This window comes from Chiloscyllium plagiosum, unplaced genomic scaffold (assembly GCF_037043375.1).
Source record: "Chiloscyllium plagiosum isolate Xiang-an unplaced genomic scaffold, Cpla_swu_hap1 HiC_scaffold_31, whole genome shotgun sequence".
Classification (NCBI taxonomy): domain Eukaryota; kingdom Metazoa; phylum Chordata; class Chondrichthyes; order Orectolobiformes; family Hemiscylliidae; genus Chiloscyllium; species Chiloscyllium plagiosum.
The window spans coordinates 40,388,098-40,415,072 of record NW_028270169.1 but is presented as its reverse complement, the minus strand read 5'-3'; the positions used below and the strand labels follow the sequence as shown (position 1 = coordinate 40,415,072).

Sequence of the window (26,975 nt, the reverse complement as noted above, 5' to 3'; positions counted from 1 at the left end):
CAGCTGCTAAAATTTAAATTCAATCAAACATCTGAAAATATAAAGCTCAGTAATGGTCAATGTGAAACTACCATCAATTGTTGAACCCATCTGGTTCACTAATTTTCATCAAGAAAGAAAATCTGCCATCCTCATCTGATTTGAACTACATGTAACTCCAGACCAACAGCAATGAGGATGACTCTTAGCTGCTCTCTGAAATGCCTAACAAACCATTCAGTTCAAAGGCAGTTAAGGTGGGGAGGACATGCTGCATGAAATGGAACACTCACATCTCATTAAAGAAAAAAATACAGATCAATATTTGCCATAATTGGATTATGCCAGTGTTTAAGATCAACATGAGTTACCTCTCACTCCACCCTAATCAACCATATTAAAATATCCATCTCTACTACTCACTTTACAGGTACATCCTACTATTATGGTTTAGAAACTTTGCTCATTTTGTCATTTTTAATTTTACTTCTTTTCCGAAATATTGCATTATTTTCTGTATTTCAGAATGAAACATGATTTACTTTATTTTGCTGTTTGTTTTAGTTTTGGACTTTTCCCAGGTTCCTCTCTAATGCCCTCATACAATGAAGAATCCATGTCAATTCAAATAGCTCACTGTAAACCTCCACCCTGAAACCAGTTCCACACGTGACCGAAACTAGGAAAGTGTGTGAGGGATGTAATCTGATACCAGTGACGCTCTAATCCCTCCCACAGCACCGTTATGTTACACTGACAATTTATAGGTCCTGCAAGTAGCAACTGCAAAGTTACAGACTGAGTAATGCAACATTTAACCCTCGCTGTGCAAGTTCCCAGCATTCAATTCCCCAGGATTTAATTAATCTTCATATGGTTATGGAAAGAGAACGCCAGCCAGCTTTCTCACTCCCCAGAGTATTAATCAAGAAAAAAAAAGGAACATCTGACAAATTAAGACAATGCAATAATTGAGGGGAATTTAATCTTCAATTGACGAGACAAATTAAATAAGTAAAACTAGCTTGGCGGACAACTTCATGGAATGAATTCAAGACAATTTACTACAACGATACATTCTGGAACAAATTGAACTGCCACTGTGGTGTAGTCTTTGCCTTAGCAGGATATTTGTACATAATACAGCAATATTTATGATAGCTGTCATAAAATAAGAACTTAGGAAATGTAAGGAAAGATAGGTAAGGTAAGGAAAGATTCACAAATGTTTAGCACAGCTCCTGATATATATAGATATATATATATATATACAATACAAATCCCTTATATGACAGTCAAAGATACTTCAGCAAATATTAAGCTATTCTGTTACAAATGATGTCATGTTTTCATGAAAGTGTCATGTTTTAAGTGGCTCCAGTTAAGAAGGAGTCTGAGATCAGGTCACAATGATCATATAATTGTAACGGAAACTTCTGCAGGACATAGAAATTATGAGAGAGGGCACCGAGTAGAGCAGTTGTCCAAACCCTCTCTGGGGGAAAGATTTCTTTGGAGGAAGGAGGCCTGATGGATAGAAGAATCACAGATGTTACAGATTTCCTCAATCAGATGTCAACCACAGGCTCTGTTAAAGGTAAAAAAACTGCATCTTCCATGTTTAACCTAAATTCCTTTCTGTTTGAAATTACCTTTTGCCAGTGGAATTAAAAAATCCCTGCTTCATAATCTTTGGACTGTCCATGTATTCAAATTTCATGTTCTATCACCTATGTCTTAAAGATTACTGCATACTAACTGTAAAACATTACCTAATATAAACCTGAGAAGAGACTACTTTTTACCTTGCTTTGACTCATAAATTAGGGTAAATTTGGAAGCTCACTGTGAGAAACGAACCCTACTTAATCAATAATTTTCAGTCCTAGTCAAAGAGTTCCGAAGCAGTATATTTATTCGAACATCTTTAAAGATGGGTGGCTATACGAGGAGAGTCACACCTGACAGTAAAATACAGAGCCTTTTATACTTTTATGAGGGGTCTCTCGACCCCTCTACACTGAGCAATAAACTTATTATAAGTGTCTATTTCATTCTATCCCCTTATTTGATTATTACTTGTGCCTGTTATTCTTTCATTTGGTAATTCCCTGCACCCAAGCCTAAGCCTATCATACTTATTAATTACCTCACTTGTTTTTCTTTAAATCTGCATTGTTTGGCTGTCCTTGTTCATTACAGCCTTCCTGTTATTTTGTCCAGTTTCTCTTTTCTTCTCTAACCGTCTGACCTCTGAGATCATCCTTTACTATCTTGATAGTCCAAAAAGTGGACCTACAAACTATGAGCTTATTGCGAAAAGCCCCTCCTGCTTCTCTTTTTCTTTTGTGGTCAGCTACAACACTCAAAGTAATTTCTTAGCTTAAAACTATTTCTTGAAAGACCCTCTATATTCCTTAAAATCAACATACACCTGACAACCTGAAATTTATCTCTCTCACTCACAGTAAGGCATTCTAATGTGATAGAATTGCTCATTGACTTTGAGAGTGATTTTGTCAATCCAAAACTAGAAAAATGAGAGGAGGGTAATTTGTCACCAAGTCAAAGAGCTCTTCTTAGACACATTGATTCTTGGGGTGAAGTTTGGTGGTGAAGAGGGGAATGGGGAAGGGAAAAACGCCATGGCATGAGCATATTTCCTCATTGAGATCATTTTTGCTCTCTATCTTGGGGAATCACATCATGCTCCCAGGATGTGGAGGAAGAATGGAGAAGCTAGCAAGGTAGTGAAATGAGGGGGACAGCATGGAAAGGATGGAGTAGGATAGGATGGAGCTAAATCTCTACCTAGCAGGTGGGAAATAGGAGCTGGGATTTTGTTTGGGGCAACATTGCTAACTTGGAGATAGATTCTCTAACCATTTAAAGGTGGAATAAAGATCCAATAGTGGGAAAACCAGTCAGAGACCATCCAACTTCAGCAGATCAGCAAGCTACCTACAGGATATGTAACTCAGGGGAGAGACTTCAAAATGAATGTTCTGTGCTGCTAACATTACTAAAAAATTCAAACAGAAAATAGAAAAGGTAGCTAGACTATAGGGGCTGGGCAATGGATGGGAGCAATGGTGTGCTGGGATGGAGATTTCTCCCCTGGGCAGCCTTTCACTAAACTCACACACTGGCAGGAAGGACTGCAGGTCTGCTTGGAGGGTGGACATCCCGGCATGCCATCAGGGACCTGCCTTCAGACAGGAAGCCTGATGTCACATCAGCAAACTGGAGCAGGACTGGAAAATCCCAGTAGGGCTCCTTTAATTAACATTGACAAGACTCTTAATGTGCCTCTTGGCTGACAATCTTGTGGGGGCAGACAGCTTATCCAGGTCTCAAACTATCCACCCAGAAGTGACCTTGCAGTATTGAGAGGGACTCTGAAAAACCAGAATGCCAGACAATGTCAGTGTATTCCAGGCTGCTTCACCTCCATTCTTGATTTCAAAGGGGCCTGAAAATCCTGCCATTTGGACGTTGTCTTCATAGTAGAAAACACAGACAAAAAGTACCAGAAGTGATGGAGATCCAAGAATCTAATGCATGTGAGAAATTTTATATGATTAATATTAACAAAACAGAAGTATTGGAGAAATTCATGGCCCTGAAAACAAACAAATCCCCTGGGTTCAATGGTTTACCTCTTAAGATTCTGTAGAATTGCTGCATTGTCACATGATTTTGATTTTCCTAAATTCACCAGATTTTTGATCCACCCTAGAAGATGATAAGGTGTAAGACATAACAAAGGAGAGGGACAGGCAGCAAAGAACTACAGACCAGTGAGCCTGACATCAGCCATTAGGAAAATTATCAGATCCGTTATTAAGGAAATCGTAACTGCATTTTAAAAGGCAGAGTCAACATGGTTTTATGAAAGGGAACTTGTGTATGACAAATGTACCAGGTATTTAATAATGCTCAGCAATAATTTATTCCAGTCAAAAAGAAGGACTCACTAAGAAGAATGAACTACCCGTTGTTAACACAGGAGGTCTTGGAGAATATCGCCACAAAACCTAAGGTATAGAAAGGGGTGAAAACTGATAGTAGGCTCAGAGGATTGGGTTTTTAGAAACCAACAACAAATGACTATAAAGATAATGAAAAGGAAGCAAATTGATTATGAAATTAAAGTGGCAAGAAATATATGATCTGTATGGACTTCAGTAAGGCATTTGACAAGGTTCCCCATGGGAGACTGGTTAGCATGGTTAGATCACATGGAATACAGGGAGAACTAGCCATTTGGACACAGAACTGGTTCGAAGGTAGAAGATAGAGGATGGTGGTAGAGGGTTGCTTTTCAGACTGGAGGCCTGTGACCAGCAGTGTGCCACAAAGATTGGTGCTGGGTCCACTACTTTTCGACATTTATATAAATGATTTAGGTGTGAACGTAGGAGATGTGGTTAGTAAGTTTGTAGTTGACACCAAAACTGGAAGAGTAGTGGCCAGCAAATACAACAGGACCTTGATCAGATGGGTCAATAGGCCAAGGAGTGGCAGATGGAGTTTAATGTAGATAAGTGTGATGTGCTGCATTTTGGAAAGGATTATCAGGGCAGGACTTAATGTTAAGGTCCTGGGGAGTGTTGCTGAACAAATAGACTTTGGAGTGCAGGTTCATAGTTCCTTGAAAATGGAGTCCCAGGTCAACAGGATAGTGAAGAAAGCATTTGGCATGCTTCCCTTTATTGGTCAGTGCATTGAGTTGGGAGGTCACATTGTGGCTGTACAGGACATTGGTTAGGCCACTTTTGGAATACTGCATTCAATTCTGGTCTCCCCTTCTATGGGAAGGATATTGTGAAACTTGAAAGAGTTCAGAAGAGACTTACAAAGACATTGCCAGGCTTGGAGGGTTTGTGCTATAAGGAGACGCTGAATAGGCTGAGGTTATTTTCCATGTAGTGTCGTAGGCTAATGGGAGACTTTATAGAATCATGAGTGGCATGGATAGGGTGAATAGCTAATTATTTTCCTTGGGATGGAGGAGATCAAAACTAGAGGGCATAAGTTTTAAGTGAGACGGGAAAGATTTAAAATGCTTTCACACAGAGGGTGGCACATGTATGAAACAAGATGCCAGAGGAAGAGGGGAAGGCTGATCAGCATGGACAGATTGGACCGAAGGGTATGTTTCCATGCTGTGATTCTGAATAGTAAGAGCTTTGGCAGATAAAAAAAAAGAGAATACTAATGTAACAGTGAAATTCTTGGAGGATTTGACTGGACAAATGATAATGGGGAACAGAGAAATGGAGGATGACTTAGAGCAATGTTCTGCATCAGTTTTCAAAGTGGATGACACTATAAGCATCCCAAAGACATCAAATAAAAAGTTGCTAATGGGAGAATTATAAGCTCTATTAGAAGGGACAAATTATTTGATAAACTAATGGAACTGAAAGCAGACAAGTTACCATGCTTGCCTCCATGAGCTTTAAAGGAAGTGACTGCAAAATTAGTGGAGGGCAATGACTGAAAAATCTCATAACCCACTGGATTCCAAGAGGTTCCAACAACATGATGTCTCTGGTAAAGACGGGAAACTAAAGGACTGTTAGACTAATACCTATCATTGGGAAACTGCTAAAGACTTTTATGAAGGAACAAATAATCAAATATTTAGAGAAGCTGAGCACAATCAAACAAATTCAGCATAGTTTTTGTGAAATGTGAATTGTATATGCTGGAACTTTTTGAGGATATAGCAAGCAGACTTCATAAAGGGGATCTGTTAGATGGAGGGCATTCGACAAGGCGTTACTGTCGTAATTGGAATGAGGTCAGCCAGGTGGACCTTATAGAATATATGTTTCCCTACTGGGGCTGTTAATCTGGTGCAGTTAGAGAGTCCCAGCTGATAGATATAAACAGGAGTGTCAGACATCCTGCTCACTCTGAGAGTTGCCTCTGAGGGAGCTGGATCAGGACTTTCGACTTGTAGATAAAGGGTGACTTCGTGATGGGATACCAGCCTCTGTCGAGTTCAGAGAGGTAAAAGGTTATTGCACCAGACAGAAGTTCACAGTACTGGCTGTAATGTGTTAGAACAGATTGAGGATTATTTAATACATAGAAGAACAACAGTTAGGATTAAGGAGTTTTTTTGCAGCTCTGAAAGATGTAACTAGTGGAATGCCACAAGTCCTATGGTCTTAATTATTCACTATCTATATCAATGCCTTGGAGGAGGGGATAAAGTGAAATGGATATAAATTTGCTGATGACACAAAAATAGGTAAGAGCGCATGTTGTGATAACAGTTTCAGGAATCTACAGGATAGTTTCAGTGAGTGGGTAAAAACTTGGCAGATGAAATATATTTTATGAAATATGAAGACGTTCACTTTGGGTGGAAGAATCAAAAGGCAGGTTATTATTTAAATGGAGAGACAGACTCCATAAAAGTGCAGTGCAATGAACCTGGACATTCTTGTGAATGGAACACAAATATTTAGAAATCAGGTGCAGGAAGCAATTACAAGGGCAAATAGAATGTTGTCCTTCATTGCAAGGGAGTTGGAGTTTAAAAATAGGGGAGTCTTGTTACTATTGTACAGAGCTTTAGTGAGGCCACACCTGCAGCATTGTGTGCAATTATGATCCCCATATTTAAGAAAGGATATATTGGCATTGGAGGCAGTTCAAAAGAGATTCACTGAACAGATTACTGGGATTAGGCCATTGATTTATCAAGAATGGTTAAACAGCTTAGGGAATTATTCATTACAGTTTAAGAACATGAGGGATGAAACAGATTGCTACAGTGTGAAAGCAGGCCATTCAGCCCACCGAGTCCACACTAACCTGCTGTAGAGCATCCCACCCAGATGCACCCAGCTTAGCCTATTTCTGTAACTCTGCATTTTCCATGACTAATCCACCTGACCTGCACATCTTTGGACTGTGGGAAGAAACTGGAGCACACAGAGGAAACCCGTGCAGACATGGGGAGAATGTGCAAACTCCACACAAACAGTCACCCAAGGGTGGAACCAAACCCAAGTTCCTGGTGCTATGAGGCAGCGGTGCTATGAGGCAGCAGTGCTAACCACTGAGCCACCCTGCCATCCAAACATATTGAAACAGAGAAGATTCTGAAGATGTGTGACAGGATTGGTGTTGAGAAAACAGTTCCTCTAGTAGTGGAATCTCAAACTAGGGAATATAATTACAGAATAAGAGGATAATCATTTAATACTGAGATGTAAATAAATGTTTTCTGTCGGGAGGCAGTGAATGTCTGAAATTCTGTACTCTAGAGAAATGTTAGGCTCAGTTGTTTTAAGTATTTAAAAAAGATATTGATAGATTTTGAAATTTCAAGAGATTGAGGGCTATGTGGAGCTGCCATGTAAAAGGAGGTGAGAAGTTGACCAAATCAGCCCTGATCTAATTGAAAGGGTGGGCTTGTGGGGCTCAATGGTTGACACCTGCTTGTGTTTCTCACGTAGTATATTTGGACTTTCAAAAGACATTCAGTCGAGTTCTGTGAAGATCTTTTCTTACTTTTCTGTATTTTTTATTCTGAACTGAAATGGGAAAAGGACACTTTTAAAACCAAGGAATGTGGAAGGGATTGCTGCAAAAATTAAAAAGAAGCTACTAAAATTCATTGTAACTGATGTTTACACTGCTGCTTTTTGTGCAAACAGTGGGGGAGGCTAGTTGCTAACTGGCTGACACCAGGTGCTGTGTACAAAGTGAGAAACGTCCAGCAACAAGTAGCTGTTTGTGGGTGTGTGACCAGCTGTGGTTGACAAGGACCATCTGCCTGCCAACAGCTATGTGATTGGCTCTTGGGTGGATGAGTATTTTATGGGTGTGAAACTTTCAGACCTCCAAAAGATTCAAGATTGTTTACCCGTAGATGAAATCTATTTATTTGTAATAAATTGGAATTCTTGTTAAGTACAGAAACTTGGTCCATGTTTTCTGTAAGCCTGCGCCTATCCAGTAAATTGGGAAATTTTCACATACATTGAAAAAATCCTTTAAATTTTGTGATGATTCAGGGTTTGAGTTTCAGTGTGCTGCCCACTGAGCTGTGTAGCACAAAAAAAGGATTTGTGGGATGGGGACAATATAGCAGCGGTTTAATTAAAATGTAAAAATGAAGTGTAGGACTGAACAGTCATTTTTACGTTGATAGTTTGTTACTAGTGGAGTGCCACAAAGATCAATGCTGGGGGAATTTACAATCTATATTAACGAAGTATTCAAAGGGACTGAGTGTAATGGAGCAACTTTGCTAATGAGGCAAGGCTATGTGAGATAGAAAGAATCTGCAAAGGAACCCAGAGGGTTAACTGAAGGAACGAAAAGGTAGTTGACGCAAGTACACTTTGAGATGCTCTGATGTTTTAGACCTTGTCAGAAGAATGAAAAACAATCATTTTCAAATAGTGCCATGTCAAAAAAAATGTTGGTTCTCAGAAGGATTTATATGTTTTTGTACAAGAAAGATAATATACAGCACAGCAAGAAATTAGGAAGATAATTAATATTCTGACATTTGTCACAAGGTAGCTAAGAGAAACTTCATGAAATTAAAATCTCAAGGGGTGTGGTCCTATGCAAATTGGTAGAGCAACTAATGGATCAATCCCAGAACCAATTGCCACTCCATCAATCTGCCACCATACCCAACTGCAACTTCACCCATCTGCCAGCTCACCCACCTGCCAGGTCATGCACCGTCACCTTATCTTCCTGTCACCTTATCTACCCACCACCTTACCCACCTGCCATCTCACCCACATGCCATCTCACTCTGCTGCCATCTCACCTACCACTTATGCACTACAGCTCATCCATTCACTCATTCATCCTTTCCCCCCTCACTAACATTCAAAGGTTTGAATTTTCCATTCACCATCTAGTACTGTAAAAAGTGGAGGGAGGTGGACGTAGTGTTCTGTGTTCCTTTGACTCTGCTGTGCTTCACCAGAGATCCCCCAAGGAACTCCCCATTTCAGGGACCACGTCAGAAGACCAGACAAGAAATGCAGATCACAGTTAAGGAAATATGTGACTGGCACAGCACTCCAATGATGATAGCTGCTCTTCAGGAGATTCACACAATTAGATTATCAGTTTTCTCCACAGATGGTCACTGTATGACAATTCTGCTCCTTTAACAAGATTATGCAGTCCCTCGGCTTTACTTTCAGAGACGTCATAAGAGCAGCGGTTCCGAAAAGTCTACATTTGAAGTGTTTTAGGTCCAATTTGATTATAGCTAACAGATACCGCCTCAAGAAAAAGCTTTCAAGTTATAAAAAACACTTGTACAATAAAAGGGGAGTGGCCAGTTCTTCCAACTCAGCATTCAGCATTTACTTTGGTTTGGTTTTACTTCAGCAGTCTGGCTGTTTGATGAAAGCAGGCAGTCAGCTTGAGGCTGCTGATCCAAGAAACAGATACATGGAAGAAGGTAAATTCCTCTGCTCTCTCTCTCTCTCTCTCCCATAAGACCTGTGGTTGATTTTACCTTTTTTGCCAAGGGGTGTTTTTGAGGATTGTTGCAGGAATTTGGAACGGCATCATTAAGTTGGGATAATCTGTTGGTTTTCAGATAGGTTAAGCTATTCTATCTGCGGGGTTCTCTTGTGTTTGTGTTTCATTTAGTAATCTAGCAAATAAATTCTGTTTTGTTCAAAACTAAGGGATTGGGCCAGTTGCGTCCGTCCTGGAATATCCACTGTACATAGAACGTAGAACAGAGAACAGTACAGCGCAGAACAGGCCCTTTGGCCCTCGATGTTGCGCCAACCTGTGAACTAATCTAAGCCCATCCCCCTAGACAATCCCATCATCATCCATGTGCTTATCCAAGGATTGTTTAAATCTCCCTAATGTGGCTGAGTTAACGACATTGGCAGGCAGGGCATTCCACGCCCTTACCACTCTCTGGTACACCTGCTTAAAACAGGGTCCGGGCTAATTCCTTGGGGTTTTGGGGTGGTGTGGTGTGTGTGTGTGGGGGGGGAGGTGGGGGAGGTGTCTGGTCTGGTCCATAACAGATTGGGGCTCACCAGGATTTGTTCTATAGTTCTAAATTGGGATTACATTTGTTGATTCAAAAGTAGCGAGTGGTCGGTGTTTGTGTCTTTTGTTCTGGGTGTTGACTTCAGTTGGTTTCAACAGTGCTCGGGATAGCAATGGCTCTTTCAGTCACCAAGAGTTTTCTGGGGGTGGAAGAAGTGACTTTGGGGATTTTGCAAAAGGTGATTAAGGCCAAGCTGCTGGAATTAGCAGACAATCTGGAGCTGCCTCCTTCCTTGAGTAAAAGGAAGATAATTACAGCAGTGGCTGGGCATTTTAATTTCCTGAATCTTTAAGGATGACTAAAATTCAATTGAAAATGAAGCAGCTTGAGTTACAGGCAAAAGACAAGGAAAGGGCAACAGAAATGAAACAGTTTGAATTACAATTAAAAGCAGAGGAAAGAGTTTAAAAAAAAATAAATCGCTTTTGCAGAACAAAACTAAAATTAGGGAGAAAGAGAGAGAAAAGAGAAAGAAAAGGTTTAGAGAAAAAAGGAAGAAAGAGAGGGAGTTTGAAGTTCAGAAATTGGCACTTAGACAGGAAAGTCAGCGTAAAAGGATGGAAATGATGGCTGAAGGAAAGCTTAGTGAGGAAGAGAGTGAGGATGAGCAAACCCATAGTAGCCAAAGGCCTGGTGAGAAAGTGTTTAAATATATTCAAGCATTGCCTAAACTGGATCAGAAGGATGTAGAAGCCTTTATCATCTCATTTGAAAAGGTGGCTAAACAGATGTGGTGGCCAGTGACTATGTGGGGTTTGTTCATTTAAACAAAATGTAGGTAGAGCTGGTGAGGTATTTGCATCATGAACAGAGGAGGTATCTGGAGCATACGATGAGATGAAGAAAGCCAACTTAAGTGCATATGAGCTTGCGCCAGAAGCCTACAGACAACTTTTCAGGAATCTAAGGAGGGACCCTGCTCAAATCTACATTGAGTTTGAAAGGATCAAACAAAGTAATTTTGATAGGTGGATAAGGGCATTAAAAATACAGCAAACCTATGATGCTCTTAGAGAGACAATTCTTTTGGAGGTGTTCAAAAATTCACTTCCTGAAGCAGCGAGAACTCATGTGGAGGAGTAGGGAGTTAAAACGGCAAGATGAACAGCTGAAATGCCTGATGACTATGAGTTGGTCCATATATCAAAGTTTGGCTTCCAAAGTCAATTTTAATCAGTGAGCAATAGAAATTAGAGAAATCCTCACATGAAAAGGGAAAAGTAGATCTCGGTGAAGATCATAAGGATAACTTATCACAGGATAAAAAGGAAACCCTTGAAGGGGAAAGAGAAGTTAAAAAGCTCCGGTGTTTTCAATGCAATAAAGTAGGCTACATGAAATCACAGTGTTGGGGGGTTAGGAAAAGCACTACGAAGCCAGATGTAGCAAAACAGAATAAGCTAATGAATTCTGTTGGAGTGGTACCTGAAAGTACAGTGGAGGCTAGAAAGCTGCACCCAATCAGAGGTTAGTTGAGGAGGAAGTGCCACATCTATTTAAACCATATACATGCGGAAGTTTATGCGCATAGGCCAGGAGCAGCAGGTAAAGAGGTTACAATATTAAGAGATACAGGATCCTCTCAATCTGTGATAATGAAAGATGAAGAGATATGTACCTCTGAAGAACTATTGCCAAAAAGGTACGAGTATTGGGAATTCAGTGATACAAGAAGCGCTCACTCAATTATGTAAGGTGAGGTTAGAGTATCTAGTGAAGCATGCAGAAGTCCTGGGAGGAGTACTGGACAAACTCTCAACTCCAGGAATACAATTTGTCCTTGCTAATGATACAGCTAGGAGTGCTGCCTAATGTGGTTGAAAAGCCAGTGGAAACTCAGGCAACTGAACTATTGCAGGACTGTGTGATAATGAGATCACAAAGTCACAGTTGCGACAGGAGAGATCAAAGAGTACAGATAGGAAAGTTGAAGTGGAATTCACAAAGACCCTGTTTGATCAGATGGTTGATACAAATGAGGAGCAGATAGATGACACAGCAGACATCTTTAGCTCAGATAAATTAACTGAGTTACAGCAGAAAGATGAAATTTTAAAGCAATTATATCAAAAGGCACACACAAAAAAAATCTGAATGCATCCTGAATGTTAATAACTTAAATTTGATGTCTTAATAAGGAAATGAAGACCATCACATATTCAGGAAGATGACAAATGGGCAGAAGTACATCAAGTCGTTTTGCAAGTGGACTATAGAACAGAGGTGTTGCGAGTGGCACATGAAGTGAGTGAGAAAAAAATCAAGCTAAAATACAAAAACACTTTTACTGACCTGGAATGTACAAGGATGTAGTTGAATTTTGCCAGACATATCATAAATGTCAGGTAACTGGAAAACCACAGAGAGTAATAAATCCCACACATTTAATACCTATTCCTGCATTTGACGAACCTATAACAAGAGTCTTACTTGATTGCGTAGGACCCCCACCTAAAAACAAAAAGTGGAAATCAGTATTTGTTAACAATAATGGATGTATCCACTAGCTTTCCAGAGGCCATTCCATTACACAATATCACACCAAAAGGATTGCAGAGGAATTACTCAAATTTTTTACTAGATACACACTATCCACAAAATTCAATCAGATCAAGAGTCAAACTTTACATCAAAATTATTCAAGAAAGCTATGAACAGCAGAGGAATAAAACAATTCAAATTAACTGCATACCATTCAGAGTCGCAAGGAGTGCCAGAAAGGTGGCATCAGGCATTAAAGACCATGTTAAGTTTATAGTCAAGACTATCCAGATGATTGGGACAAGGGAATTCCCTTTGTACTGAATATGATCAGAGATGCACCAAATGACTCGAATAAATTCAGTCCATTTGAATTAGTTTTCGGGCATGAAGTGAGAGGACCACTAAAATAGATTAAGGAGAAATTGGTGAGTCAGAATTCAGAAACTACATATTTAGACTATGTGTCAAATTTTAGGGAATGATTAAATAGAGTGGGGGATTTGGCTTGACAGCATGTAAAAGTATCACAGCATACAATGAAAGAGGAAGCAGAGAAGAAATCAAAAACTCTCAATTTTGATATTGGGGATAAGGTATTAGTGTTATTTCCAGTGACAGGTGAACTTTTAAAAGCAAGGTTTAATGGACCTTTTCAAGTCGAAAGGAAATTGAGTGAGGTGAACGATTTGATAAGAATTCCAGACAGAAAGAAATCTCACTGAGTGTGTCATGTGAATATGCTCAAAAGGTATTTTGACAGGGAAGGAAAGCCAAAGGAGACTGTGTTATTGGTTACAACACAGAGATAAGATCCAAGTTCAGAAGATTCTGAATTGACATTCCTCAAATTAAATTGGACAATGAGGAAGTTGTCAAGAATTGGGATAAATTATTGTGTTACCTTCCAGAGGAAAATCGAAATTACCTGAAAGAGTTATTACTATTCCATCAGAAGATATGTGGAAATAAGCTGGGAAGTACAAACCCAGTTATGCATGATGTAGATATATGAAATGCTGTTCCAATTAAGCAACATCCTTATAGGCATAACCCTCTAAAGTTGGCACAGGTTCAAAAGGGAATTGAGTGGATGCTCAAGATGACGTAATCTAAGTAAGTCACAGTGAGTGGAGCTCACCCAGAATAATGGTGGCAAAATCAGATGGTACCCACCAGTTATGTGTGGACTTTTTAAAGGGGGGAGGTATGATGATGCTGCCATTTTAACAATGTTGTGCTGTCCTTGGCTTTTCTTTTGTGGAAGTTGTACAAGCAGCGAAAAGTCTATGTTGTTACAAAGAGGGATGCCTATCTGATTCCACGTTTGGAAGACTGTGTTGAAAAGATGGGGCAAACAGCTTATATTTCTGATTTGAACTTGCTCAGATGACACTGCCAGGTACCTTTCTCTGAAAGAGTGAAGATAATTTGGGCTTTTGTAATGCCGAATGGACTGTATCAGTCAAAACATGACGCAAAATTGAGGACTGCAGATGCTGGAGATCAGAGTTTAGATTAGAGTGGTGCTGGAAAAGCACAGCAGGACAAGCAGCATCCGAGGAGCAGGAAAATCGACATTTCGGGCAAAGGCCTTCATCAGGAATGAGGCAGGGAACCTCCGAGCTGGAGAGATAAATGGGAGGGGGGTGGAGCTGGGGAGAAGGTAGCCAAGAGTACAATAGGTGAATGGGGGTGGGGATGAATTGATAGGTCGGAGAGGAGGGTGGAGTGGATAGGTGAGAAGGAAGATTGGCAAGTAGAACAGGTCATGAGGATGATGCTGAGCTGGAAGGTTGGAACTGGGGTAAGGTGAGGGGAGGGGGAATGAGGAAACTGGTGAAGTCCACACTGATGCCCTGGGGTTGAAGTGTTCCGAGGCGGAAGATGAGGCATTCTTCCTCCAGGCATCGGGTGGTGAAGGTGTGGCGGTGGAGGAGGCCAAGGACCTGCATGTCCTCGGCAAAGTGGGAGGGGGAGTTGAAATGTTCAGCCATGGGGCAGGTGGGGTTTATTGGTGCGGGTGAACTGGAGATGTTCCCTAAAGCGCTCTGCTAGAAGGCATCCAGTCTCCCCAATGTAAAGGAGACCACATCAGGAGCATTGAATACAATAAATGATATTTGTGGATGTGCAGGTGAAACATTGATAGATGTGGAAGGCTCCTTTGGGGCCTTGGATGGAGGCGAGGGGGGAGGTGTGGCACAGGTTTTGCAATTCCTGTGGTGGCAGGGGAAGGTGCCAGGAGGTGAGGATGGGTTGTTGGGAGGGGGGTGGGGGGGGCGTGGACCTGACCAGGTAGTCACGGAGGAAATGGTCTTTGTGGAGAGGGGTGGGGAGAGAAATATATCCCTGACAGTGGGGTCCGTTTGGAGGTGGCAGAAATGTTGGCGGATGGTGCAGTTTTTGCAGAGGTTTATTGGGTGGAAGATGAGGACCAAAGGGTTCTGTCCTTGTTGCGGTTGGAGGGGTGGGGTTTGAGGGCAGAGGTGCAGGACGTGGATGAAATGCATTGGAGGGCGTCATCAACCACGTGGGAAGGGAAATTACGGTCTTTAAAGAAGGAGGCCATCTGGTGTGTTCTGTGGCGAAACTGGTCCTCCTGGGAACAGATACGGTGGAGGTGGAGAAATTGGGAATACGGGATAGCATTTTTACAGGAGGTAGGGTGGGATGAGGTGTAATCCAGGTAGCTGTGGGAATCAGTGGGTCTGTAAAAAAATGTCAGTGTTAAGTCAGTCATCGTTGATGGAATGGAGAGGTCCAGAAAGGGGAGGGAGATGTCAGAAATGGTCCAGGTGAATTTAGGGTCAGGGTGGAATGTGTTGGTGAAGTTGATGAACTGTTTAACCTCCTCACCGGAGCACGAGGTGACGCCGATACAGTCACCAATGTAGCGGAGGAAGAGGTGGGGAGTGCTGGCAGTGTAACTATGGAAGATGGGCTGTTCTACGTAGCCGACAAAGACACAAGCATAGCTCGGGCCCATGCGGGTGCCCAAGGTTACCCCTTTTGTCTGGAGAAAGTGGGAGGATTCAAAGGAGAAATTGTTAAGGGTGAGGACCAGTTCAGCCAAATGAATGAGAGTGTCAGTGGGAAGGGTACTGGTGGGGATGTCGGGAGAGGAAGAAACGGAGGGCTTGGAGGCTCTGGGCATGGCAGATGGAGGTGTAGAGGGTTTGGATGTCCATGGTGAAGATGAAGCACTGGGGGCCGGGGAAACGGAAGTCTTGCAGGAGGTGGAGGGCGTGGGTGGTGTCTTGAACATATGTGGAGAGTTCCTGGACTAGGGGTGATTGGACAGTATCAAGGTAGGTGGAGATGAGTTTGGTGGGGCAGGAGCAGGCTGAGACAATGGGTCGGCCAGGGTAGTCAGGCTTGTGGATCTTGGGAAGGAGGTAGAATCAGGCGGTGTGGGATTCCCAGTCTATGAGGTTGGAAGCTATTGGTGGGAGATCTCCTGAGGTAATAAGGTTGTGTATGGTCTAGGAGATGATGGTTTGGTGATGGGGAATGGAGTGATGGTCAAGAGGACAGTAGGAGGAGGTAGTCTTTGAGTTGGCGCCTAGCTTCAGCGGTGTAGAGGGCAGTGCGTCAAACTACCACTGCACCCCCTTTATTTGCGGGTTTGATGGTGAGGTTGGAATTGGAGCAGAGGCATTGGAGGGCTGCGCATTGTGAGGGTGAGAGGTTGGAGTGGGGGAGGAGGGTAGACAGGTTGAGGCGGTTAATGTCCCAGCGGCAGTTGGAAATGAAGAGGTCGAGGGCAGGTAATAGGCCAGCGCAGGGTGTCCAGGTGGATGGGATGTGTTGGAGGTGGGTGAAGGGGTCCTCAGAAGGTGGGCAGGAGTCCTGATTGAAAAAGTAAGCTTGGAGGCAGAGACATGAGGTAATTGCCAGACTACCCAATTGTGTCATTTACATTGGTTTTTAGTCACACATGGAATGAGAAATGGAGGCGTTCGGTGGCTGGAGTGAAACAAAATGTAGCAGTGCATGTTTGCATGATTATTGTTAATGTAATGTATATGTGTGTTTTAGAGTACTAACAGTTTAGGATTAAGGGCTTTGCAACTTTTATCAGATTTTTTCAATTGACTTCGGGAGGCAGGCTTGGTGAGAAACCTAGCTAAAAGTGAATTTGCCAAAGCCCAAGTCACCTTCCTGGACCCCGTTATTGAACATGGACAAATGGCCCCACGGAATGCAAAAACAAAGGTAATTGGGGAGTTTCCCATACCATCGATGAAACGAGCAGTACTATGATTGCTGGGATTGAGTGGACTTTATCGGAAATTCACACCGAAATTTAGCAATGTGGCTGCTCCACTCACTGAATTGCTAAAGAAAGGCAAGAAGTTTCAGTGGAGAGCAAACTGTCAGAAGGCATTTGACAGCCTGTAAGCTGTATTAACCACTGCCCCAGTCCTAGCCATGCCTAATTATGCAAAAACATTCAATGTGGCTATCGATGCAAGTGATGTGGGTGTTGCAAGAAGCTGACAAAAAGAAAGAAAGACCTTTCAGGTATTTTTCCAGGAAATTGAATGTTCATCAGCAGAAATATTCGACAGTTGAGAAGGAGACTTTGAGCTTGGTTCTTGACATTACAATATTTGAATATTTCTGTTACCAGTAATATATCTGAGACAATCATATACACTGATCATAATCCATTGAAGTTTGTGGAGAAATTAAAGGACAAAAATCCCAGAATGTTTAGATGGTGCTTGTTGTTACCGCCATTCACTTTGAAAATTGTGCATGTAGCAGGACGAGTAAACTTGATTGCTGACGCATTATTGAATGAGAAATGGAGGCGTTCGGTGGCAGGAGTGAAACAAAATGTAGCAGTGCATGTTTGCATGATTATTGTTAATATAATGTATATGTGTGTTTTAGAGTACTAACAGTTTAGGATTAAGGGCTTTTAAAATGAAGCCATCTTTGGATATCAATGGTTCTATTTTTAAGGGGGGAGGTATGACAATGCTGCTCCTTTAACAAGGTTATGCTGTCCTTGGCCTTTTTTTCAGAGAGGTTGTACAAGCAGCGAAAAGTCTATGTTTAAGAGGTTCGAGGGCCAATTTGATTGTAGCTAACAGATACTGCCTCAGTCAAAAGCTTTCAAGTTTTAAAAAAACTTATACAACGAAAAGGGCGTGGCCAGCTCCCAACTCAGCTTTGTCTTTGATTTGGCTTTTTTTTGCAGTCTGGATGTTTAATGAAAGCAGGCAGCTTGAGGCTGCTGGTCCAAGAAACAGGTAAATGGAAGGTACATACCATCTCTCTCCTCCTATAAGACCTGTGGTTGATCGTACCTTTTTTGTCAAGGGATGTCTATGGGGATTGTTGCAGGAACTTGGAACAGCATCATTAAGTTGGGATAATCTATTAAGTTTTCGGAAAGATTATGTTATTCTGTTTTCTGTTCTCTTTTGTTTGTGTTTCATTCAATAATCTTGCAAATAAATTCTGTTTTATTTAAAACTAAGTGGTTGGGCCAGCTGCATCACTCCTGGATTATCCACTGTACACCTGCATAAACAACTAGCAAAGTTAGAGTCCAGGCTACTTTCTCAAAAGTTTTGAGGGGATCTGGCCTGGTCCATTACAACTGGTTGTGACTCCAGTGCCTTTTTCAGTTGTTTCAGATTTCCCACACCTGCAGTTTAATGCTCCAGTCCTGGCTATATGCCCAATAGTTTGCATTACTATAATGTAACAGATAGTTATCCAGTCCTGTAGTATTACCGGATAGCTATTTATCCAGTCCTGTAAGATTATTGTAATGTAACAGATATTCATCCAACCCAGTATTACTGTCATGAAACAAGTATTTATCAAGTTGTTTATTATCGTAACATAGCTCTTGAAATAGTCCTGTAGTTTATCTATGATATAACAGGTATTTATTCAGCCCGGGCGCATTGCTGTGACATTACTGTTATATACAGATACCTCAATAGATTAAGAGAAATAGAAGCAAATACAGTGTGAAATACAGAAACCCTGAAGGGGAATTTTCTTGGATTTTTTCTATTCACCATAGAAAGTTTTAGGGAAACCCATTCAACACAAATGAATAACATTTCCAAGGCAATCTTACAGAAAATGTAACTTACTTCCAAAGTGTTGGGTTAGGAACAAATGACCAATATACCAATAAAAATGGTTCACTGAAATTTTTCAACAGATTTCTAGATCAGTTTCAAGTAGTTGATAGAAAGTTAAGCAAGGTTGTAAGGGATAGATGTAATTCTTGATATGGAACTAGTTTGATCACCTTCAGGGTTCAGAAAGGTATTGTGCATAATCATTACCCCTGTCACCCCAGTCTCCTCACCTGTCCAGTGATGACTGAGACATAGGAAAAGATGGGTCAGATTATATGGCAAAAGATAGACAATATCAGAAACAATGTGTAATAATCCTGAGTACAGTTCGTGAGGAAGTTCAGTCATTGTTGTGGTTCTGTTCGCCGAGCTGGGAATTTGTGTGACAGACGTTTCGTCCCCTGTCTAGGTGACATCCTCAGTGCTTGGGAGCCTCCTGTGAAGCGCTTCTGTGATGTTTCCTCCGGCATTTATAGTGGTTTGTCTCTGCCGCTTCCGGTTGTCAGTTCCAGCTGTCCGCTGCAGTGGCCGGTATATTGGGTCCAGGTCGATGTGTTTGTTGATAGAATCTGTGGATGAGTGCCATGCCTTTAGGAATTCCCTGGCTGTTCTCTGTCTGGCTTGTCCTATAATAGCAGTGATGTCCCAGCTATCCTTAGTAGCCACACACGCGGATAACAATCAACATGAGTTCAATCATGGAAATATTGTCACATCCATTTTCCCCTTCAAGTCACTTTCGGAGTACCGTTATCACACTGACCTCAGCAGTTCATAATCACATTTTCAAAGGTAACTAAGAATAGGCAAAGACCCATCCTATGAATACATTAACAGAAAAGAAAATAAATAAAGAAAAGACACTCAGCAGTAGGACTTGCCTCTAATATTGATGAACAATATAAAATGCAATAGAGTATATTCATCAAGTGTTTACTGAGGGTAGATATAAGTTGGCTTCCTAGATGCTGCAAAGACTAACTGCCTAACGTTAAAAATCACACAACACCAGGTTATAGTCCAACAGGTTTAATTGGAAGCACACTAGCTTTCGGACTGCCAAACTGCCTAACGACCCTGCCTCAAAATGCTGTCTCTAATCAATGACAACATCCATTCTCCTGGCAACTATCCAAGACTGAAGCAGATGATTTACACCTTGGCTGTATATTTGACACTGAACTGAATTTCCAACAATGAAACAACCAAATTCAATCTGTAAATTATCACCTGAATCTGCGCCAATCACCTCACCTCCCGCCCGCCCGTCATTCCTGTCCTCTTGATTTAACTATTCAGATTTCTGCCCACAGTAAACTTGAGCTCATGCAAACCTCTGCTACCTGTAACCAAATCCCACTCAAATTTCACTCTTGTGCTCACTGGTCTGCATTGGCTCCCAGTCTGGCAATGCCTCAGTTTTAAACTTCTCAATAAATAAAAGCAAATTACTGCCGATGCTGGAATCTGAGACCAAAAGAGAAAATACTGGAAAATCTCAGCAGGTCTGGCAGCATCTGTAAGGAGAGAAAAGAGCTGACGTTTCGAGTCTAATTGACCCTTTGTCAAAGTTAAATATAAATAGCAGAAGATCCTTCACCACTAATCGCCACCTGTTTTCCCAATATGTTTAAACCACATTTGCATTCATTGGCAAAGTCGGCTCTCAAGTTGTGGCGTTAATTTTGAAGCTAAGTTGGCAATGTTGTAATGCTGTGAGACTCATATTTCAACAATCTCACAGATAAAAAAAACTATTACAAAAATATAATTCTTGTCAGTGTGAGTCCTTTTCATGATCAATCTCACTCCTTACTGTAGGTTAAACCTGGTGGATCATCAACATAGCCAGCCTCTGTGTTGTTCAGCCTGCAGCACACTTTGTTGCTAGAACACAACGTTATTGCCCTCTGCTGTGGACTGAGCGGGACAGCTTGTTTTGCTGCAGCTTCCCCATTCTCTGTGATGAAACAAATTTGTCATCGGACACCGTGAATGCTCAAGTATGTGCTCAGCCAACGCATTTCCTTCAGTCTCATTGCTCTTTCACCTGTGGCCCTTTCAAATCTAAACCAAGGCGCTGATTGGACAGTGTTACAAGGAGGGCTGTGGTGTGGTGACCTTCAGATTAGCAATTTGTCTGACTGAAAGGATAGCCAACCTCTAACAGGCAGGGAGTTGAAAGGACCGGCTTGTCAAGGCAAGATAAATTTAATAGATGTCCGTGGGAAAACATAAAACAAAAGAAACCAGGCATAAACAAAGTAATTAAAGCTAGAGTTGCTGCTTTAGTCTCTTTCCTCTGTAAGCATATTATTGTAAAAAAGGAATTGATATGGCAGGTTCCTCGACGTAAATCAGTCTCACTATTTTGTTTTTCCTGGGTCCTAAAGGTCAACATTTCAGAAATTAAAATGTATCTCTATGTGTTCCAAGGAATTAGGATCTGTATGTTTATTACATTGGCTGGTATCCACCACAAACTGCGTTGCAAATTGTCCTTATTTAGCTTGTGGGATTCAGTCGGACAGCACTAAAACAGGGAGTGAATTAAGTGCCCACCATCCTGAAGCCAGAAACTCTTGAAGGTTTTACCTGAAAATTATTTCAGTCAAAACCAGCAGGAGTCACGTCACATCTGAAACAGAAATTGCTGCAAAATTCAGCAGGTCTGGCACCAGCCGTGGAGAGAAAACAGAATTAATGTTTCAACTCCAGAGACCCTTCTTCAGAGGGAGGGTCTGAAGAAGGTTCTGATAAAGGGAGACTGGACCTGAAATGTTAACTCTGCTTTCACTCCACAGATGATGCCAGACCTGCTGAGTTTCTCCAGAAATTTCTGCTTTTTTTTCAGATTTTAAAAATTGCATTTCTTTGTTTTATATTATATCTGCTGGGTATGGGTCAGTATGTTGAGGAATGGCCAAATAGCTGCCAGTGACCCACAGTCATGTTTGGCACCCTGAAAAAATCAGGCTTTGGTAGCAAACTGAGCTGTAAAGTCTCTCTCAAAGGGAAATAGATAGGTTAAGTGAGTTGGCAAAATTTGGCAACTAAAGTGTAACATCAGTTTGTCAACTTTGACACAGAAGATAGAGAATGCAGAAGGCTGCAGTATATGGGATCTGGGTATACTGGTACATGAAACACATGTATGCAGGTACAGCAAATGATTAGTGAGGCAAATCATATTTTAATGGTTATTTCAAGGGGGATGGAATATGAAAGTAGGAATGTTTTGCTAAAATTGCACAGGCCATTGATGAAACCATATTGATAGTTCTGTGCGTTGTTTCTATCTCCTCATTTAAGAAAGGGTATAATTATATTAGAAGCACTTCAGAAAGGTACAATTAGCCCATTTGTGGGATGAGTACTTATCATTTGAGGAAAGTCTGGCTAAGTTTGGCTTGTATCCAATGGAATTTAAAAGAATGACAGGTGATCATTGAAACATTTAAGGTCTTCAGGGGACTTGAGCTGGATGCTGAATTTTTTTTTCTTGCAGAAGAGACTAGAATTAGGGGACACAGTTTAAAAATAAAGGATCTCACATCTTAAGATTGAAATGAGGTGAAATTATTTCACTCAGAGGGTCAAGAGTTTGTGAAACTCTGTTCCCCATAATGGCTGTCACCATAATCCTGCTGTCTCATTACAGAAATGATAGACAGTGGTTTAAACTGAGCATCACCAGGTCTCAGGGAGAGGGGGAGAACAAGAGGAAGAATCCTTCAGGTAACCTTGGCTGGTGGTGGAATTGAACCAACATTGTTGGCATCACTCTGCATTGTAAACAACCATTAGGCCAACTGAGGTAGCCAAATCACCCTCTCCCCTCCCCACCACTCCCCCACACCCCCAGTCTCATAGGGCTGCGGTATGCCACTTGTCACCTATAAGCTCAAATCTGAATATCATCCAAGCCTTGCTGCCTTTGGATATAGACTGCTTCAATATCTGAGGAGTCATGAATGATGCCACACATTGCCCAATCATCAGTGAACATTCCCCACTTCTGAGCTTTGGAAAGAGGGAGACCATTGATCAAGCAACTGAAGATGGTTGGTTTGGAGTGATGATATCATGTGGATTTTCTTTGTGTCATGAAGTGCAAGACACCATCGTGGAAATGAGTTAATGGTGAGATGCGCTTTTGGATGTTCCACTAAACTGTTGAAGACTGTAATGGATGTTCCAGAGTCAGGCACCTGCAGCTATACTGTCCTGTTACATCTCCTTCAAACTAGCAGCCTACTTCTTACATTGCATCAATGGTATCTTCTTTAGGTCTGTCCATGATGGAAGATTTTGCAAAGATTGAGTCTTCAGACCTAAGTAGACTATAACAAGGCAAATTAATTCAAGCTTGTACCTTATGCGTGGAGAAGAGGTTTTCCAGTCAAGCTCAGAGAACACTGTTGTTCATGATTTGAGGTGCCTTTGTTGGACTGGATTGTACAAAGTTAAAAATCACACAACACCAGGTCCAACAGGTTTATTTGGAAGCACTAGCTTTCAGAGTGCTGCTCCTTCATCAGGTGGTTGTGGAGTATAAGATTGTAAGACAGAATTTATAGCAAAAGTTTACAGTGTGATGTAACTGAAATTCTATCCTGAAATTATGTATGTCGACATGGATACAACCATTATACATGGGGACACCTCCCACCACGTACATGACAGGTACTCTTGTGACTCGGCCAATGTTGTCTATCTCATACACTGCAGGCAAGGCAGCCCTGAAGCATGGTACATTGGCAAGACCAAGGAGAGGCTACGGCAAAAGATGAATGGACATTGCACGACAATCAACAGACAGGAATGTTGCCTCCCAGTCAGAGAACACTTCGGATGACCATCCTCCAAAAAACTCAATCAAGTTAATGGGAAATCTATATCCCATCGGTCCTTTTCCCAAGCACTGATCCATTGTCTACCTACTACTTCCCCTTCAATCCATGCAACTGTTTAGCCAACTCTTACACAAATTCGATGTCTCTGCCTTTGGCTTCACAGTCTTCTAGTAATAATGTCCTCTGGTAACTGTATAGCCTAACCCATTAAGATTTCCCTTACAACATTTCCTGAAGAAGGGCCTGTGCCCGAAACGTCGAATCTCCTGTTCCCTGGATGCTGCCTGACCTGCTGTGCTGTTCCAGCAATAAAGTTTCAACTTTGATCTCCAGCATCTGCAGACCTCACTTTCTCCATACAACATTTCCCTCTTGGTCCTTTGGAATTTGAACAGGCTAAGTTTGATTGAGGGTACTTCTCCAAAATTTTCAGATGGCCACTCATCTAGATGTAGGGAAGCTTCCTAAACAGTCCCATTAGATATATATCAATTCCCCTTTCTCGATTGGATGTTTCCTGGAACCTGTCCTCCTGCCTTCTGATCTTTTCTTTAGATTAGATTTGATTACTTACAGTGTGGAAACAGGCCCTTCAGTCCAACAAGTCCACACTGACCCACCGAAGCGCAACCCACCCAGACCCATTCTCCTACATTTACCCCTTCACCTAACACAATGAGCAATTTAGCCTGGCCAGTTCACCTAACCTGCACATTTTTGGATTGTGGGAGGAAACCGGAGCACCCGGAGGAAACCCACGCAGACACGGGGAGAATGTGCAAACTCCAAAAAGACAGCCGCCTGAGGCGGGAATTGAACCCAGGTCTCTGGTGCTGTGAGGCAGCAGTGCTAAGCACTGTGCCACCGTGCCACCCGCTGCTTCCTCGTCAATTACTGGCTGCAGGCGTACCTTCAGAATATTTTCAAATCCATTTGCAAATAATTCCACTCCCTTCTCTTCCTTCGTTTAGCATCCCGCTGTTGTCTCCTTTGCCAATATGCCCCAAATGTTCATGTGCTTTCCCTTCTTTTATCATTAAACCTGTCAGATTGATTAAGTTGCCCTTGATTATTTTCGAGTGTTTGTCCGCAGGTGGTATTACAGACTCCCATTTGGCTGTCTGGCAATCAGACTTTGCCCCTCTTCTGCTACCCCATTTTGCCCAACACTCCCTCCTCATGTGTCTGGATTTCTGACAGTTTCCACACTTCAGGGGTCCCTGAATTGTGGGCTTATTCCTACTTCTGGACCAAATGTCCTTGTTTTCCAGACAAAATGTATTCCCAATTCCACCCCCATCCCACCCAGCTGTTATACTGGACTTGACTTTGAGTATTTTCTCGTGTTGTCTCCAACCTTCATCACCCAAGACAAGATTTGGTTATAATTTTCTCCCACAGATATTCCCACATTTAATATCTTGATAAAGTGGGGCCCCATCCCATCTTTTAGTAATTTCAAAATTATCACATCATTTCTGATGGAGTTTTATACTCTGGAACAGTGATTGTATACTTCAAACTTCCTTTCAGTGAAGTCCTCAAACTTTTCCTTGAATTCTTATCTCACTGCAGTGATTTTTATCCAATTTGGATGCTCTTTGCCTACTGTATTTTCACTTCCCTCTCAAAATTGTGATATTGTTGATTATCATTTTAATTGTTAACAATTTGTTGATTTATCCATGGTCGGTTTTAATCAGAACTTCCGCTGATGTGTTATTTTCAGGGCTAATCTGTCCTCACCATCTACTTCCAGTACTTCAGGTTTCTCCTCACATAGAATCATAGAGATGTACAGCATGGACACAGTGACTTTGGTCCAACTCATCCATGCCGACCAAATATCCCAACCTAATCTAGTCCGACCTGCCAGCTCTTGGCCCATATCCCTCTAAACGCATCCTATTCAAATACCCAACCAGATGCCTTTTAAATGTTGCAATTGTACCAGCCTCCATCGCTTCCCGTGCCAAGTCATGCCATACACGTACCACCCTCTGAGTAAAAAGGTTGTCCGTTAGGTCCCTTTTATATCTTTCCCCTCTCACCCTAAACTATGTCTCTAGTTGTGGACTCCCCCACCCCAGGGAAAAGACTTTGTCTATTTATTCTATTCACACCCCTCATGATTTTATAAAGCTCTATGAGATCACCCCTCAGCCGTTGACGCTCCACGGAAAACAGCCCCAGCCTATTCAGCCTCGCCCTGTAGCTCAAATCTTCCAACCCTGACAACATCCTTGTAAATATTTTCTGAACCCTTTCAAGTTTCACAACATCCTTCTGATAGGAAGGAGACCAGAATTTCACACAGTATTCCAAAAGTGGCCGATCCTACGTCCTGTGCAGCCTCAACATGACCTCCCAACTCTTGTACTCAATACTCTGACCAATAAAAGGAAGCATACCAAATGTCTTCTACACTATCCTATTTACCTGCAACTCCACTTTCAAGAAACTATGACCCGACACTTTAAGATCTCTTTGTTCAGCCACGCTGCCTAGGACCTTACCATTAAGTGTATAACTCTGATTTACCTTTCTAAAATGCAGCACCTTACATTTATCTAAATTAAATTCCAACTGCCACTCCTCAACACACTGGCCCATCTGATCAAAATCCCGTTTTAATCCAAGGTAAACTTCTTTAGTGTCCACTGCACTTCCAATTTTGGTGTCATCTGCAAACTTACTAACTATTACCTCCTATGTTCATATCCAAATCATTTATATAAATAACGAAAGGCAGTGGACCCAGCACCGATCCTTGTGGCACTCCACTGGTCACAGGCCTCCAGTCTGAAAAACAACTCTCCACCACACCCTCTGTCTTCTACCTTTGAGCCAGTTCTCTATCTAAATGGTTAGTTCTCCCTGTATTCCATGAGATCTAACTTTGCTAACCAGTCTCCCATGAGAACCTTGTCGAACGCCTTACTAAAGTCCATATAGATCACATCTACCGTTCTGCCCACATCAATCCTCTTTGTTACTTCTTCAAAAAACTCACTCAAGTTTGTGAGACATGATTTCCCACGCACAAAGCCATGTTGACTATCCCTAATCAGTCCTTGCCCTTCCAAATACATGGAAATCCTGCCCTCAGGATTCCCTCCAACAACATGCCCACCACCGACATTAGGTTCATCGGCCTATAGTTCCCTGGCTTGTGCTTACCACCTTTCTTAAACAGTGCCACTACATTAGCCAACCTCTAGTCGTCTGGCACCTCACACGTGACCATCGATGATACAAATATCTCAGCAAGGGACCCAGCAATCACTTCATAGCTTTCCACAGTTTTAGGATACACCTGATCAGGTCCTTTATGTATTTTAAGACATCCAGCACCTCATCCTCTGTAATGTAGACATTTTTCAAGATGGCACCATCTATCTCCCCACATGCTATGTCTTCCATGTCCTCCTTCACAATGAACACTGATGCAAAATACTTGTTTAG

The 26,975-nt window shown here is 41.8% G+C and overlaps 1 long non-coding RNA gene across 1 annotated transcript in view; it reads left to right on the top strand.

Moving 5' to 3' along the window:
• Nucleotides 1-1,451: 1,451 nt before the first annotated feature.
• The window catches only part of LOC148141907 (uncharacterized), a 38,926-nt gene continuing 13,402 nt past the window's right edge, over nt 1,452-26,975 (top strand). Inside the window, exons 1-2 of the long non-coding RNA XR_015752245.1 lie at nt 1,452-1,576; nt 23,386-23,536. This is a non-coding gene — a long non-coding RNA (uncharacterized LOC148141907). The remainder of the gene's footprint in view (nt 1,577-23,385; nt 23,537-26,975) is intronic.